The following is a 17,941-nucleotide window of genomic DNA, read 5'->3' as shown; positions in this document are numbered from 1 at the left end:
GGGTGAGCATATAGCCACTCAATGAAGAGTTGATTAATAAATGCATGTATGGATTTATGAATCATTCCCTTAGAGCGATGGACATTAGGGATATTTGGGGTTAGATCTTTTTTTTTTAATTTTCTTAGTATAACAATTTATTAATGGATATGCAATAAAATATCTTTACAAAAATCTTTCCAGACATGGCAAAGCAGAAAGTAAATAATTCTTTTTTGCTTCTCTGGAAATGTTTTTAAATGTAAACACGAAATATTTGAAGAAATGATAAAAAAGTAACAATTGAATCTGTAAATATATTTTTAAAAATCTGATTTCAAATAGTAGGTACATGAGGCTTAGACATACAAATATGCCATTAGATAACTGACTTAAATAGCTAAATATAATCAAAGAACATTTCCATAACTTCAACTATAAAAACACAAATTCAGTAAGTACTTCAAATCTAGGAAGAACAATTTGAAAAGATACAACGAGAAGTATTTTGAGAGGCGAGGACTGAGAAGATGCAGCTTGAAGAGGGACATAAACACAGACAGGTTCCCAGGAACCCAGAGGCCCTGCACGTGGACATGATTACGCAAACAGGCATGTGGAGGTGGTATCCGTACAAGCATGATCTCTGGATACTGAGATACCCTTCAAGACAAGGTATGCCTTCAGCTTAACCACAAATCAGTGAGCACAGACTACTGGCAGGCTATTTAAAAACAAAAACAAACAAACAAAAAAATATATATACACACACAAACACACACACATATATGTATCTCCAGAATACTCCTATAGTGATTCTGAGCACACAGTGAGGAACGGCAAGTCATGAAATGCTACATACAGACTTGGGTCTAAGCGAAGCAGATGGATGGGTAAGTTATGAACGAGTGAAATTCACAATTGTATTAAATAAGGAACACAGTTTCTAAAGTGCCCAATATTACCCAGACTTATTGTTTGAATCAAGCATAGATACGTTGGTTTCAAGCCAAACAATGTTAAAATATAGTCACATGCTTATACAATCACATACGGGAGTGGCAAGAGGTAACTACATTGTGGGTATCCTTCACATGTTCATTTAGAATTCTGACCAGTGACTGTCTTAATAGATGTGCATTCTCTAGCTCACATGTACTATAAGCTAAAAATAAATCCTGTTATCCTAAAAACACTAATGAGCAATAAAAATGTTTATCATAGATCCCTATAAACTTTGGGAATTAACTTTTAAAGTTTGGCAAAATATTAGGTACTTAACACGAACATTTAAGTGATCTTCTTAAACACCTAAGTTTGGTAAAATATACTGTGTATAATTTATAAGTATTTAGATTGAATGGATCAAGGAGAAAATGTTAATTTCACTTTTTAAAATAAGTCTCATATATAAATTTCAAGCATATAAAATATCTTGAATCTAAGTAAGCTTAACTTGGTTTTTGCTGTGAAAGGTTATGTGGTTTTAGATTGTGCTCAGCAGAATATATTCAGATACCTGTTATGAAGTTTTGCTTGGCAATCGGTCAGGAAAGGAAAGCAACTTAAATCAATTAGGGAGCTGCTGATTCACAAAATGTAAGAAGTAATGGAAGCTTTGGCTGGCACATTAAGTGTTATTAAGTGCATGATAGTAGCATGCTTGGTGGATTAGCTGAGTTGGTTAGATTGAAGATAGAATGGGGAAAAGTACGAATAAAGCAGGAGCAAATACAAGAAGCTGAGAGTTTTTGTTCTTGCTCTTCAGTAGGTAAATAATTTTTCAGAAATAGATAATAACAAATATGTTATAGATAAGGTTTATAAAATGCCTAATAATAAATTTGATATATTTGACTATTAGTATAATGTATATCAAATTTTAAACAGCCTATAAAAGTAATTTAGCTCGACTCAAACTTATATCTCCATAATTTCCATCCTTGAGTCCCAATTCTGGATCATTATAGAATAGATTTAATTCCTCTTCTGCATGTCTTCACTTCTTCCAATAAATAAACTAATTGCCATGGACTCTGATTTTTCTCAGGCTAAACAGTCTCAGATCATTAACCATTGCATGTTTGCTTGATAATTGTCTTTTCTTTTCTTTTCTTTTTTTTTTTTTTTGAGACAGAGTCTCACTCTGTTGCCCAGGCCAGAGTGCCGCTGGCGTCAGCCTAACTCACAGCAACCTCAAACTCCTCGGCTCAAGCGATCCTTCTGCCTCAGCCTCCTGAGTAGCTGGGACTACAGGCATGCGCCACCAAGCCTGGCTAATTTTTTTTCTAGATATTTTTAGATTTCTTCTATTTTTAGTAGAGACATGCTCTCGCTCTTGCTCAGCCTGGTCTCGAACTCCTGATGTCTTTTCAATCTTATAGAATCCTCCACTCTTTAAAATTTCTTTCTTACCTACATTAATAAGAACTGAACACGAGACCTATATTTTTTCTGGCAAGGACAAAACACAATTGAATTATTACTTTAGCTGACCTGGAGATTGTGCTTCTGTTAAAATTGTTTATACTTTTTTTTTTTTTCCTTCCTCAATGACAGATAAATTGAGCTTCTGTACAATTGAAATCCCAGGCTTTTACCCATGATAAAGAGTTAAGACTCTCTTTGTGCTTATGCAATTGACTTTTTAAATTTTTGTGTAAAGCTCTTCATTTATACAAATAAAACAAAATCTCATCAATTGTAGCTCATTTTTTTTTAGATATTATGATATCTCTAAATCTTCATTTAAAGTTATCCAATTTTCAATAACTCCCAGATTTGTACATGTAAAAAATGATAAGTATACCATTTGTAACTTAGTCCACGTTGGTGATACAATGCTGACTAGGGCAGAATAAAAGAGTTAGATACCAAATCCTTCTCTCAGATCCATAATTATGATTTATCCACATTCTATGTGTAACTGTCCATGTAGTTGAGAATCCATGTAACTGCACCATCTTCCAGTTCACCTTTTTTTCCATGATTTCTCTAGCAATGCTAAAACAGACTTTACCAAACTCTTTTGGGATTTAATAACATTATTTTTAAAAATTATCTCAAATAATAAGATTATTTAAAAAAATTAGAGAGACCCTGTTTCAATTAGAGCTTGCTAATTCTGGAAGTGGAGTTACAAGTCATTATTAGGACCTGGTCTCTCTCTGTCATGGATCTGCTCTCTTCCTGGTTTCTCTAACTCTCACATAGGCTATCTACATGGTGGTCCTAGGCTATATGCACAAGCCTCCATGGATATCAGGGAAAGGAGGGTGCACCCTCTCACTTGCCAGAAATCTTTCTGATTGTTTCTCTGTTTGGGTTTTGGGCTCACTCCTGAGCCAATCACTGTGGACAGAGGGGTGTGATACTTTCCTGTGTGATAAAGCCTATACAAAATAATCCTGTCTCATATTGAAGGGCAGAGGATACAGTACTTTCTTTGGTAACTATATGCAGTCAAATTTATGTTTTTTGTGTAAAGGTAGTAGACGTAGGTCAAGGTTTATTTTGCTGCCTATGGATACCTAATTGCTTTCACACTATTAATTGAAAAGGTTATCTTTACCTCATTGACTCATTTTTGCATCTTTGTTAATTAATTGAGAATATTTGTGTGGATCTATTTTTTGGTTCTTCTGTCCCATTAATCTACGGATCTCTTATCCTCCAATTCCACACTGACTTGATGACTGTAGCTATAGAGTAAGTATTAACACCAGGTAGAGAGATTCCTACTCGTTTCTTCTTTATTGTAATTGTTTTAGCTATTCTAGGTCCTGTATCTTTTCATATAAATATTAATAAGCTTGTCTATTTTACAAAACACCTTGCCATGATTTTGATTGGAATTGCATTAAATCTATAGAAGAGTGAGTCTTCCAACTCACAAATGTGGCACTTCTATTTATTTAGATCTTTGATTTCTTGTAGTTGTAGTTTTTCCTGTAGTTTTTGAGCATAAAAGTCTTGTATATATTTGTTAGCTTTATCACTATTAATATTTAATTTTTGAGTTATTATAAATGGTACTACATTTTGAATTTCAATGCCCAGATGTTTATTGGTAGTATAAAGAGATAAAATAAATTTTTATATAATTATTTTGTATTCTGAGATCTTATTGAACTCATTTATTAGTTCTAGGACTTTTTTGTAGATCTCCTGGGTTTTTCTATGTATATAATTATGTCATCTTCAAATAGGGACAGTTTTCATGTTTCCTTTATGATCTGTATGCATTTTCTTTTTTTTTATTTTGCCTTATTAGATTAGCCAAAACCTCCATCACTTTGCTAAATAAGAATTATGAGTAGACATCCTTGCTTGTTCCCAGTCTTAGAGTAAAAGATTTCTGTCCCAATTTAAGTATAATTTTAGCTATTGATTTTTTTGTAGATGTTCTTTAGTAAATAGATGAAGCCCCCTTATATACCTATTTTTCTGAGAGTTTTTAATCTTGAATGAATGTTAAATTTTGTCAAATGCTTTTACTGTATCAATTATAATGATTACATGATTTTTAATTTTCAGTTAATATGGTAAATTACATTGATTGATTTTTTTAGGGTATCATACCAAGCTTACATCTTTGGAAATCTACCTACTTAGTCACGATGTAGAATTCTTTTTATATTTGTTTAGTGTTTCTTGCTAATATTTCATAAAGGCTTATATCTACATTCATCAAGGATATTGGTAGTTTTATTTTTCTACTGTCTTTATAAGGTTTTTGTGTCAAGGTAACACTAGATTAATAAAATCTAAGTGGGAAGTATTTCTTCCCATTTTTTTGTTATTTTCAAAACAGTGTATAGTAATTGCTGTTAATTCATTTCGGAATGTTTCCAGGTTCTATAGTGGCCTGGAGATTTCTTTTTGGAAGTTTTAAAGTTATGAATTCAATTTCCTTAATAGTTATAAGGCTATGTGAATTACCTATTTTATATTGGGTGACATGTAGCAGTTTGTGTTTTTGGAAGAATTGGTTCATTTTGCTTAAGTTGTCAAATTTCAGTGTGTAGTATTCACTTATCCTTTTGACAGGTACAATGTTTATAGTGATATCTCCTGTATTATTTTTAATATGGAAAATGTCTTTCATTTTTCCTTTGTCACTCTTCCTAAAAGTTTGCAAATTTTGCTGATCTATTCATTGAACTTGTTCTTTGTTTCATTGATTTATTTTTCTATTTTTCTATATTATTTCATTGATTTCTGCTCTTAGAAATATTTTCTTCTTTTAGTTTGGTTTGGGTTTATTTTCTTTTTCTAAATTCTCAAGGTAAGAGTTTGGATTATTGACTAGAGATTTTTTTCTTTTTCAGTATATGCATTTAGTATATAAATTTACTTTTTAGCACTGCTTTAGCTGTCCCCAAAACTTTGATATGTTGTTATATTAGTTTGTTAGGGCTGTCATAGCAAACTACTACAGACTGGATGGCTTCAACAATAGAAATTTATTTTCACACAATTCCAAATTCTAGAAGTCCAAGATCAAGGGGATCTTGGGGGTTTTTTTTGTTTTTATGAGTCCTCCCTCCTTGAAGATGGTTCTCTTTAGGCTTACATGACATTCTTCCTCTATGTGTATCTGTGTCCAAATTTTATCTTATAAGGACATGATTCATGTTTGGATTAGGATCTACCCTAATGAGTTCATTTTAACTTAATTACCTCTTTAAAGATGCTATCTCTAAATACAGTAACATTCTGAGGTCCTGGGGCATCAGGATTTCAACAAAGAAATTTTGGAGGGATATAAGCCTATAACAGTTGTATTTTAATTTTAATTCAGTTCAATGTATTTTTTATTTCCTCTGATTATTCTTCTTTGACCATGAATATTTTTAGACATGTGTTGTTCAGTTTGCAAGTGTTTGGGTATTTTGTTATTTTTCTATTATTAATTTCTAGTTTGATTTTATCTTAGCCAGAGAATACACTGGTATGGTTTTAATGCTTTTACATTTTGAGGCTTGTATTATGGCTTAGTAAATGGTCTGTTTTGGCATGTATTCTGTGAGTACTTGAATGTGTATTCTGTTGTTAGGTGGAATATTCTATAACTGTTGACTAAATCCTGTTTTTGATGGTATTGTTGAGTCCTTTTATATCCTTGCTGATCTTCTGTCTGGTTGTTCTATAAGTTGTTGTAAAAAGGTATTGAACTCTTCATATGTAACTGTGAACTTGTTGATTTATTTCTTTAGTTCTATCAGTTTTTGCCTAACAAATTTTGGAGCTCTGTAGTTTGGTGAACACACATTTAGGATTGATATGCTTTCTTGGTGGATTGACACTCTTATAATTATATAATTTGGTATTTTTTTGCTCTAAAGTCTATTAAAAAAACACTTCTGCTTTTCTTTGATTAATGTTTGCATATAATATATTTTCCCATTCTTTTCCTTTCAATCTGCCTATATCATTATATTTGATGTTTCTTATAGACAGTATAGAGTAAGATCATGTTTTTAAATTCATTTTGCCAATGAATTAAATCCATTCTTTTGAGCAGTTGAACCATTTAAATGTAATGTAATTATGGGTCCATTAAAGCTTAAATGTGCCATTTTATTTGTTTTTAATTTGTTCTTTCTATTTTTATTTCTTTTTCCCTGCTATATTTTGGCTTATCTGAATATTTTTTTAAAATTCTCATTTTTAGTTATCTATAGGATTTTTATATGTTGTCTTAATGGCTTTCTGCTGCCATAATAGAATGTCACTGACTGAGTAATCTATAAAGAAAATAAATACATTTGGCTCATGGTTCTGGAGACTGAGAAGTCCAAGACCAAGAAGTGACATTGAGTAGAGGGCCTTCTTACAGCATCATAACAGGGTAGAAGGCATCACATGTCAAGAGAGGGTAATAGTGCAAAGACAGACAGATGATGGAGGGATGTACCTTATCCTCTTATTAGGAGCCCACTCCCATGATAGCCAATCCACTCCTGCAATAACTAAGCCACTCCTTTGGTAATGGCATTAATCCATTCCCGAGGCAGAACTCACATGACTTAACCACTTTAGAAAGGTCCTGTCTCTCAACACTATAATATGGCAATTAAATTTCAACAGGAGTTTGGGAGGGGATAGTCAAACTATAGCCAATATATATATTTGTTTAGCTCAGTTAGTGGTTGCTTTAGGTATTATATTATACATACATAACTTAACACAATCTGCTTGTGTCATCATTTAACAGTTCAAGTGAAGTATAGGATCCTAAAATTCCTTTATGTCCATTTACCCTCCCCCATTCATAATACACATATCTTAAATATTTCTTCTGTGTACACTTATAACCACATTAAACAGTGTATAATTGTTGCTTTAGCAAACATAAGTTAGAAAATTTAAGAGGAGAAGAAAAGCCTATTGCAGTTATCCATATTTTTTCTTACCATGTTTTTTCTTCCTTGATGAAATTATAAGTTTCTTTTTATTGTATCATTTCCTTCCTGGTTAGAGAAATTTCTTTAGCCACTTTTTTAGGTAAGTATGTTGGTAACAAATTTTCTTAGTTTTCTTTCATATGAGAATGCCTTTGCTCCTCCTTTATTTCTGAAATATATTTTTGCCAGAATGCGATTTTGAATTGATATTTCTTTCCTTTCAGCACTTGAAAAATATTCTGCCATTTTATTTGGGTCTCCATGGTTTCTCATGAGAAATGCACTGTCATTCTAACTGGTTTTGTCCTATAGATAAGGCATCATTTTCTCTGGCTGTTTGCAAGACTTTTTCTCTTTTTTTAGTTCTCAAAAGTTTAACTATAATTTATCCTGGCATGGATTTCTTTGAGTTTATACCATTTGCGATTTGTTCAGTATCTTGAATCTGTAGGTTTATTTCTCTTCCCAAATTTGGGCTATTTTTAGTCATCATTTCTTTAAATACTTTCAACTCCGCTGTTTTTCTCTTCTCCTATTAGGACTCCAATGATATTATGCTAGCTCTTTTGTTACAGTGCCACAGGTCCTTGACATTGACATTCTATTCATTTTTTTTAATTCTAGTCTATTTTTTTTCTGTTGTTCATATTTGGTAATTTATATTTCTGTCTTCCAGCTCACTGATTCTTTTCTATACCTGCAACCCTCCAACCCGCATCCTATCCACTGAGCTTTTAGTTTGATTATCGTACTTTTCAGATCTGAAATTTCTATTTGGTTCTTCTTTATAACTTCTATTTATTTATTGAGACTGTATTTCTTTGCTTGGCCTGTATATTTTTTCTTTTGTGTCATGCATGTTCACAATAGTTTATTGAAGTACTTTTATCATTGTGGCTTTGAAATCTTTGTCAGATAATTCTAACATTTCTGTCATCTTGGTTTTGGCGTCTATTGATTATCTTTGTTAACTCAGTTTGAGACTCTCTGGTGCTTGGTAGGATGAATGAGTTTTTATTGAAACCTGGAAGTTTTTATATTATGTTATGAGACTCTGGATCTTACTTCAACTTTCTGTTTTAGCTGTTTTTTTCTAACACCGCTTGGCTTGGCAAGTGGTAAGACCACCTTGTTTTTGCCAAGTGATGGTAGAGGTCCACATTTTCCAATCAGTCTGCACTGACTCTCTAGGAGAAGTGGGCTCTTAGTTATTGGTGAGTTCAGTGGGTGTTCGGGCATTTCACATAGTCTCCATTGACACTCTGGGGGGGACTGCTTTATTACTACTGGTTGATGATGAACGTACTGACTCCCCTCTTCTTATATAACCCAGGCAGGGAGGAAAACAGATTCTTCATTACTTTCAGGTTGGGGTGAATGGGAAAGTTCAAGTTTCCTACGTGATTTCCACTGAAAACATGGGTCAGCAGAGAGTCATTAGTGGCTAGCAAGAATGAAAGTCTAGGCTTCCCACTGTGCCTTTGCTGGTGTAAGTGGGGTCAGAGATTCTTCTATTGTGTTTGGCTGAACTGGAGACATTATTGATTAATAATTATGTTTTGCCAGGCTGCTCCTTTCTTGTTCATTTGATTAGAGGAGGCTTTTGTTGGCTTTTTTATTTTTTTGTCTGCTTTTGCTGGTGTTTCTATGTTATCAGCTTCTTCAACCTCTATTCTGGGATATATATAGCCAAAAAATAGCCCAGGTAAGTCCCTATTTTGTACTTCCTCAGGTCCTGAGTTCCACAGCCAGTTTGTCATTTTTCTCCATCTTTCAGAATCGTATTTGTTTTGTATAATGGCCAGCATTTATAATTGTATTTGGCATGAAGAAAAGAGAAAAGTATGTCTACTCCATTTCCACAAAAGTCAGATGTTTAGGCCTTTAAAAATAATTTAATGTTATTTATCATTTTGAAAAATCCTCGATGTTACAGAGAGTTTTAAGTATAGTAAAAAAAAATTGCCTTTTTATGTGAACTACATGCTGATATGATGCCCTGTTATCCTCAAATATGTTAGTGTTTATTTCTTTTAAGCAAATGCATTGACATATTAATCCTAAGACCCAACTTAGCTTTTACCAATCATTGCAATTAATGTCCTTTATAATAAAGTCTCTGGGTAAAAAAAAACACGTTTTATTTAGTTATTATTTTTCTTTAGTATACTTCAATCGTAAATGGTTTCTGTCTTAAGTTTTGTAACATTGACAATTTTAAAGATTACAGACAATTCATTTTGTAGAATGACTCTTAATTTGGGTTCATCTAAAGCTAACTCAAAATTAGAATCTGCTGTATATTGTGGGCAAGGACATTAAAAAGCAACATTGTTTTCTTCTTTTTACATCTTACCAGGTAACCCATGGTTTCAATTTGTCCTATAACTGATCATTTTATCTTTGATTACTTTATAAAGTTGATATATGCAAGACTTTTCCAATGTAAATTACTCTTTTCCCTAGTAAATATTTTTAGGTGGGTTGTACTTTGAAACTATTTAAATGTCCCGATCTTCATCAAGCTTTCAACATATTCAGTATTAATGTCAGTATGGATTCATGGATTCCCATTTTGTGTAATGGGTTATAATTTGTTAAGATCATTATTATTTGGTGCTCTAATGATCTCAGTTTTGACCAGAAATGTTCTTCAAGGTGGATTTGACAAGTCCATGTCATAAATTAAGCACTTTATTACTTACTGGCGCAAGATATTCATGGTTTATTTTGTACTATCCCTGCTGCAACCCTGGAAGCCATTTCTGCAAAGATCCTGTGCTCACTGCTTTTGGGGGTGTCACTGATTCCTGGTTGTTTCCATGAACAGAAATAGGTAGTTTAGGTATACACATATGCATATTTCATCAATATTTATTGCTCTAGGTATCTATCTTTCTATACTGAAAACCACGTTTGTGCCTGTACCTCCAATTCTAACCCAAATACCACAGGATTTATTTTTAGGTTTTCTTCCTTTCAATATTTGTAACTCTCTTTTCCAACAGTGGGAAACTAGATTCTCTTTACGTTTAATATATCTACTTATATTTTTATCATTTTCTTACACATATAACCAATGTCCCATTGCTTCTGCTACTTCCCCTAAAATGTGACTGTCTTCTTTATCCCTCCCTACGTGGAATTGCCTTGCTTGGGGAATCCCTTCTTACCCTGCATAGGCTCCATCTCTCTACACTGAGCTACCTATTAACCCCGTCATGTGCACCCTGCTCAGCACTATCAGGCTCTGAAGCCCTATGCTGGTCTCCCCTTGGTCCTCCTCCCACGTAGATGTCCTCTTCACTCTTCTCAGGTTATGATGTACCACCCTGGGCCACACATTTCCCCCTTCCTACCACTGTGCAGATGATTTCCAAGCCTGTTTCCACCTAATGCCTTTTGAAGTAAATTGTTCAGGCGAGGAATAGAAGTGAAAGAAAGCAAAGGAGAGAGAAGAAAGGGGAAAATTGGAAAACTGACATTAGGATATTTTTAAAAGACATGTTTCTTATCATATTGCTGTCATGCATATCGTCCTTGTGGACATTTGGCATTTTGTGTGGAATAAAACTTGAGGATTTTCTGCACACTGTTTTGGTAGAAATAATGCATTGAATCTTAGAGCTGTAAATATAATTTTTCTATAAAAATATCAGCTGAAAAATATTATACTGCTATATAGTCATGTGGCACATAATGATGTTTCAGCAAATGATGGACTGCAGGTAGAGTGGACCCATAAGATTATAATGGAGCTGAAAAATTCTTATCGCCTAGTGACATTATAGCCTTTGTAATGTCATAGTGCAATGCATTTGGTGTTTGTCGTAATGCTGGTATAAACAAACCGTCTGAGCTGCTAGTCCTATAAAAGTATAGCTCATATAATTATGTATAGTATATAATACTTGATGATAATAAACAACTATGTTACTGGTTTATGTATTTACTATACTATACTTTTACTATAAAAAAATGACATTAACTGTAAAACAGCCTCAGGCAGGTCTTTCAGAAAATATTCCAGAAGAAAGCATTGTTGTTGTAAGAGATGACAGCTTCATGCATGTTATTGTCCCTGAATATCTTCCATGGGACAATATATGAAGGTGGAAGACAGTGATATTGATGATCCTGCCCCTGGGTAGAACTAGACTAATGTGGGTGTTTGTGTTTTTAACAAAAAAAGTTTAAAAAGTAAAAGAAAAAATTAAAATAAACAAAAGCTTATAGGATAAGGACATAAAGAAAAAAACGATTTTGTACAGCTGTATGATGTGTTTTAAGCTAAGTATTATTACAAAGGAATAAAAAAGTTTTGAAAATGTTAGTTTAAAAAGTTATAGTTTTGAAAATGTTAGTTTAAAAAGTTATAGTAAGCTAAGGTTAATTTATTAAAAAATGAAATTTTAAAAATAAATTTAGTGTAGCTTAAATGTACATTGTTTATATAGTGTACAGTAATATCCTAGGCCTTCACATTTAACTATACTCACTCACTGATACACCCTAAGAAAATTCCAGTCCTGTAAGCTTTATTCATGGAAAGTGCCTTATATAAGTCTATCATTTTTTTATCTTTTATATTGCACTTTTACTGTACCTTTTCTATGTTTGAATATATTTAGATATACAAATACTACTTCCATTGTGTTACAATTACCTATAGTATTCAGTACTGTCACATACTGTTCAGGTGTGTGGCCTAGGAGCAATAGGCTATACCATACAGTCTAGGTGTGCTGTAGGCTATACCACCTAGATCTGTGCAAGTGCACTCTATGATGTTCACACAACAACAATATTGCCTAACAACACATTTTAAAGACCATATCTCTGTCATTAACCAATTCATGACTCTGTGTATGTGTGAGTGCATGTGTATAACATATATATATATATATATACACACACACACATAAGTATATTTTTAATTTTGAGTCTTAAAAACCAAGTGAAATTCTAGGAAAATGATAACTAGGGAGATAGTCTACAGTTGCCATATTAGTGAGAAGAGTTAAATAGTATATTAAAATATTAATGACAATACTCTTTGACCAATGAAACTTATTTTAGATATATTATGATGGGTGAATATTAGGAAATCTATTTAGTATTCATCATGTAATAAATTTTAAGAGAAAACTCATGTCTTCTTAGAAAAACATTTGATAAAATCCATTTTATACAAAACCAGATTTTAAAATAGAAATATATTTATCAGAAATCAAAAGATAGCATTATAATTATTAGAGAAGCACTAAAAATCTTTTTACTACCATCAAGAATATGTCAAGGATGGCCCATTAACTCCTGTATTGTTAAAGTTTTCTCTTAAGTACTAGACATGCAAATACACAAGAAAAAGAAGTAGAATCCATACAAATAAAATGCACAAAAATATAACTATTTGTAGCTGTTATAATTGTCTACTTAAAATATGTAATAATTAAAAAAAGACTATAAATAAAAATAATTCAATAAGGTATCAGAATATAAAATCACTATACCAAAATCTGCTGTCTTCCTATAGATAAATAAGACCAGTAGGAAACAAAATGATGGTTAAAAAAGATCTCATTTATAATAGCAACAAAAAAAAAATCCTAGGAATAAATTTTAATAAGAAATGTTCAATAAGAAAAAATATAAACATTATTCACAGTTGTAAATAATAATTCAAATATATGGAAGCCTTACCCCCCTTTTAACATAGGAACACTTAGTTTCATAAAGATGTCATTTTTCTGATAAATTAATATATAGCTAAAATGTTATCTTCTCAAAATATCAATGTCTTATTTTAAGACCTCTTCCTTTTCTATGAAAGTCATAGAAAAATAAATAAGGTGATATATCCAAGAAAAACCTGAAAAGGAAGAGTCACAGAGGAACAATTTTGAAACTATTATAATTAGGAAAGAATGTTACTAATGTATGAAGAGAAAGATCAATGGAACAGAAAAGCGACCTCAGAAATGGATCCAAATACTATGGAAATTTCATGTGTGTTAGAGATGAATTGCATCTAACCTAAAGAAAGGTGATTTAATAAATGGTACTAGGTCAACTGAGTAAACTTGCAAAAAAGAAAAAAAAAACCCAAAACATGTTTTCCTTAACTTAAATATAAAGAAATTCCAGCTAGATCAAATGCTAAAATATGAAAAATTAAATCATGAAAGTTACAGAAAACGACATAAAAATTAAATTTGTACTATTGGAGTAAAGAAGACTTTCCTAACTGACAAAACCATGGAGCCACTCACTAAAATCCAAGAGTGATAAACTGGATTTCATAGAAATTTAAGAAGGAAACTCAACAACAATAAAAAACATAAAAGAAGTTGAACAACTGATCACTTGAGATATTCCCATACATATATGTAAAATGCTAATTTTGTAATATATAAAGAGTATCTTCAAATAAATAAGAATGACTAACAACAAGGCTGGATACTGGCTACAAAGTTTATGTGCTATGCAATTCCAGTGTAAGATTCACTATTCACAAAATAGTGAATCTTACACAACCACTCATGACATCCCCAGTCAGCAGCCCAAATGAAATATGATTAAAAGGCATAAAACAATGATACACAGGAAATAACTGTCTTGGCTCTTAGACATATGAAAATATTTTTAAGGTTATTCATAAAAAAAATTAACATTGAATCTATAGTTACCTTTTCTTTTGACTTATTCTTAGCAAAATCAAACGTTATGAAAGAAATTGGTATGGTGAAAATAGTTACTCTTCTATATTGTTGAAGGAATGTAAATTTGTTCAGTCTCTATTAGAGTAATTTGATAAATATTTATCAAAAATTAAAAGGTAAATATCCTTTGATTTAGCAATTTTATTTCTAGAAATTTATTCCACAAATGTTCTCACATATATCCCATATGACACCTATACAGAGATATGCATTACAACATGGTGTGTAATATCACAGGATGGGAACAATTTAAACATGTATAATCAGGAAAGTGATCAATAAATTAATGGTAATCCATTAAGTGGAATGCTACATGGGCTCTAAAAAGAACCAGGCAACTCTGTATGTACTAAAATGCAATAATTTTCTAGATCTGTAGTCAGGAGAAAAAAGTTTTAGAATAGCTAAGTCACCATTTTGTGTGTGTTTCTACATATCTCCCTATGCTTGCATATGCATTGATATCATCAGTAATGTATACTAAAAATTGGAAATATCATTTACCACTAGGAAAGCTAACTGACTGGCTGAGACAGTGATAAGACAGGGATATATATATATATATACACACACACACATATATATGTATGTATATATATATGTATATATGTCATGGGACACGTTTTTTTAAACCCTTTTGCATTTTTTCCCTTTACATATAATATCTAAGTTGGTTAAATTAAAACATAAACAACAAAGATCTACTTATGATGTCATCAATTTCAATTGCATAGTTTTGATATAATGATATACAGGAATAATGGCTGCTGAATGTCAAAAGTATGAATCAGAAGGTGTTATCAAGAACTATCAAATAAGTGCAGAAAATTATAAAATGTATCTAAACCCAAATATAACAGCCTTATTCACAATAAAGGATATCTTGTTAAATATTTTCAGTTCCTATCAAAAATTAGCATGTAGTGATAGCTCTATTTTCATAAAAGGAGAGTAAAGTAACAAAATTAATTAGGAAATAAATTTAAACAAAGATAAAAAAATGTGCCCAAAACCATAACTGTGAGAGTCCTAGGAAATAGATTGCTTGCTCCTCTATACTTTCAGAACATCTAATACAGTACACATTTTTCATTTGATTATATTACAGTTTGTTTATACTGGAATTGATTTTTATGGATTTGAACCTCTGCTTCACTACTTACTAGGGGCCTGGACTTAAAAAGTTCTCAGCCACCTTAAGTCTCAGTATTTTTTACATATAAAATGGAGATAATAATAGTACCTACCTCTAGGGTAGATATATGTAAATGTAGTAGTTATATGTAAAGTATAATTAATACAATAATAAGTCCTTAATATGTCCCCTCCCTCTGGTCTTCCTTCCTTTCTTCTTTCCTTTGTCCTCATGTTTTTCTTTCAACCAGTATATTGTTCTGTTACATTCGTTTCTTTCTCCTCCTCCTCCTCCCTCCTTTCCTTCCTGTCTCCCTTCCTCCTTCTTTTTCTTTTTTCTTTCCCCTTTTCTTCAAATATTTATTTCTCTCTCCCTAGTATTATCAAAAACTATTTCAAGATGGCTCACAATTCAAATGGCATAGCCATCATAGGCTAATTCATTGCCATCTCCCATAGTAGGATTAGTGTGGATAGGATCAAGTGCAAAGCTATTCTGACTATTGTCCTGGGTTTCAGAACCCTATGGTTTTGCTGCTTCCTCTGGACACACCATGGGCATCTGGCCACTCTCTGACTTGCCTTCTCACTTTAGCAACAGGTAATCTCTTACCATTTTGTTCAGCAGTGGACATCAGTATGACTAATGGGCTGCTGTCCCAGTTCCCACTTATATATTTTATGGCTGGAACTTTCTGCATCTTACTAGGATACCTTCACATAAAAGAAATCATTAGAAGTTGAGGAGGAATAAGTACTACAGAAGATTAATACTTTTTAAAAAATTTCCAGCATATTATGGGGGTATAAATGTTTAGGTTACGTGTGTTGCCTTCCCCTCCCCTTACCCCATCCCCCGGAGTCAAAGCTTCAAGGGTGTTCATCCCCAGACTGTGTGCATCACACTCATTATGTATGTATATATTCATCCCCTCCTCCCCTCTCCCATGTTCCCAATGTTTGATAAATGTTATTCCTGTATGTCCACTTAGGTGTTGATCAGTGAAACCAATTTGCTGGCGAGTACATGTGGTGCTATTTTTCCATTCTTGGGATACTTCACTTAGTAGAATAGGTTCCAGCTCTATCTAGGAAAATACAAGAGGTGCTATATCACCATTGTTTCTATAAAAAAAAGTAAGACATCTTTTTTGTAGAGTGTCACTGGATCATTTGGGTAGATGCCCAGCAATGGGATTGCTGGATCAAATGGTAGATTCACTTGTATCGCTTTAAGGTATCTCCATATTGCTTTCCACAGAGGTTGAACTAGTTTGCAGTCCCACCAGCAGTGTAGGAGTGTTCCTCTCTCTCCGCAACCACGCCAGCATTTATTGTTTGGAGATTTTTTGATAAAGGCCATTCTCACTGGGGGTAGGTGGTATCTCATTGTGGTTTTGATTTGCATTTCCCTGATGATTAGAGATGTTGAGCATTTCTTCATATGTTTGTTGGCCATTCTTCTGTCTTCTTTAGAAAAATTTCTGTTCAAGTCCTTTGCCCACTTTTTAATGGGGTTATTTGATTTTTTCTTCCTAATTTTCGTGAGTTCTAAGTATATTCTAGTTATCAGTCCCTTATCGGATGCATAGGATGCAAAAATTTTCTCCCATTCTGTAGGTTGTCTGTTTACTTTCATGACTATTTCTTTGGCTGTGCAGAAGCTTTGTAGTTTGATCATGTCCCATTTATTTATTTTTGTTGCTGCTGTAATTGCCTTTGGGGTCTTCTTCATAAACTCTTTGCCCAGGCCGATGTCTAGGAGAGTGTTTCCAACTTTTTCCTCTAGGGTTCTAATAGTTTCATATCTTAGGTTTAAGTCTGTTATCCAGCGTGAGTTGGTTTTTGTGAGAGGTGAAAGGTGTGGGTCCTGTTTTAGCCTTCTACAGGTGGCTATCCAGTTTTCCCAGCACCATTTATTGAAGAGAGATTCTTTTCCCCAGCGTATGTTTTTGTCTGCTTTGACACCTGCACTCGAATGTTTATAGCAGCACAATTCATAATTGCAAGGCTGTGGAAACAGCCCAAGTGCCCATCAATCCAAGAATGGATTAATAAAATGTGGTATATGTATACCATGGAGTACTATTCAGCTCTAAGAAACAATGGTGATATAGCACATCTTATATTTTCCTGGTTAGAGCTGGAACCCATACTACTAAGTGAAGTATCCCAAGAATGGAAAAACAAGCACCAGATATATTCTCCAGCAAACTGGTATTAACTGAGTAGCACCTAAGTGGACACATAGGTACTACAGTAATAGGGTATTGGGCAGGTGGGAGGGGGGAGAGGGGTGGGCATATACATACATAATGAGTGAGATGTGCACCATCTGGGGGATGGTCATGATGGAGACTCAGACTTTTGGGGGGAGGGGGGGAAATGGGCATTTATTGAAACCTTAAAATCTGTACCCCCATAATATGCCAAAAAAAAAAAAAGTAAGACAGTCTAATTTTTCCCTTTATACTCCAGAAAGTAATTGCTTATAGAATAATCAGTTGTACCCATCAACACTTTACCTTCCTATCCTTGGACACAGAACACCAGTAACTTCTAAGACTTTTTGTTATGCAGAAATAAGTCCAAAATGGCATACCTTCCTCTCTTGCTACTAAAAAGTGGGGTTTGTCTATCTCTCCCAGGGGCAGCTAGATAATTTGCATTCACTCATGTCTCAGCATTGACTTACAC

Source organism: Microcebus murinus, chromosome 1, assembly GCF_040939455.1.
Source record: "Microcebus murinus isolate Inina chromosome 1, M.murinus_Inina_mat1.0, whole genome shotgun sequence".
NCBI lineage: Eukaryota > Metazoa > Chordata > Mammalia > Primates > Cheirogaleidae > Microcebus > Microcebus murinus.
The sequence above is the reverse complement of the archived record's forward strand: the minus strand, read 5'-3'. Positions refer to the sequence as shown.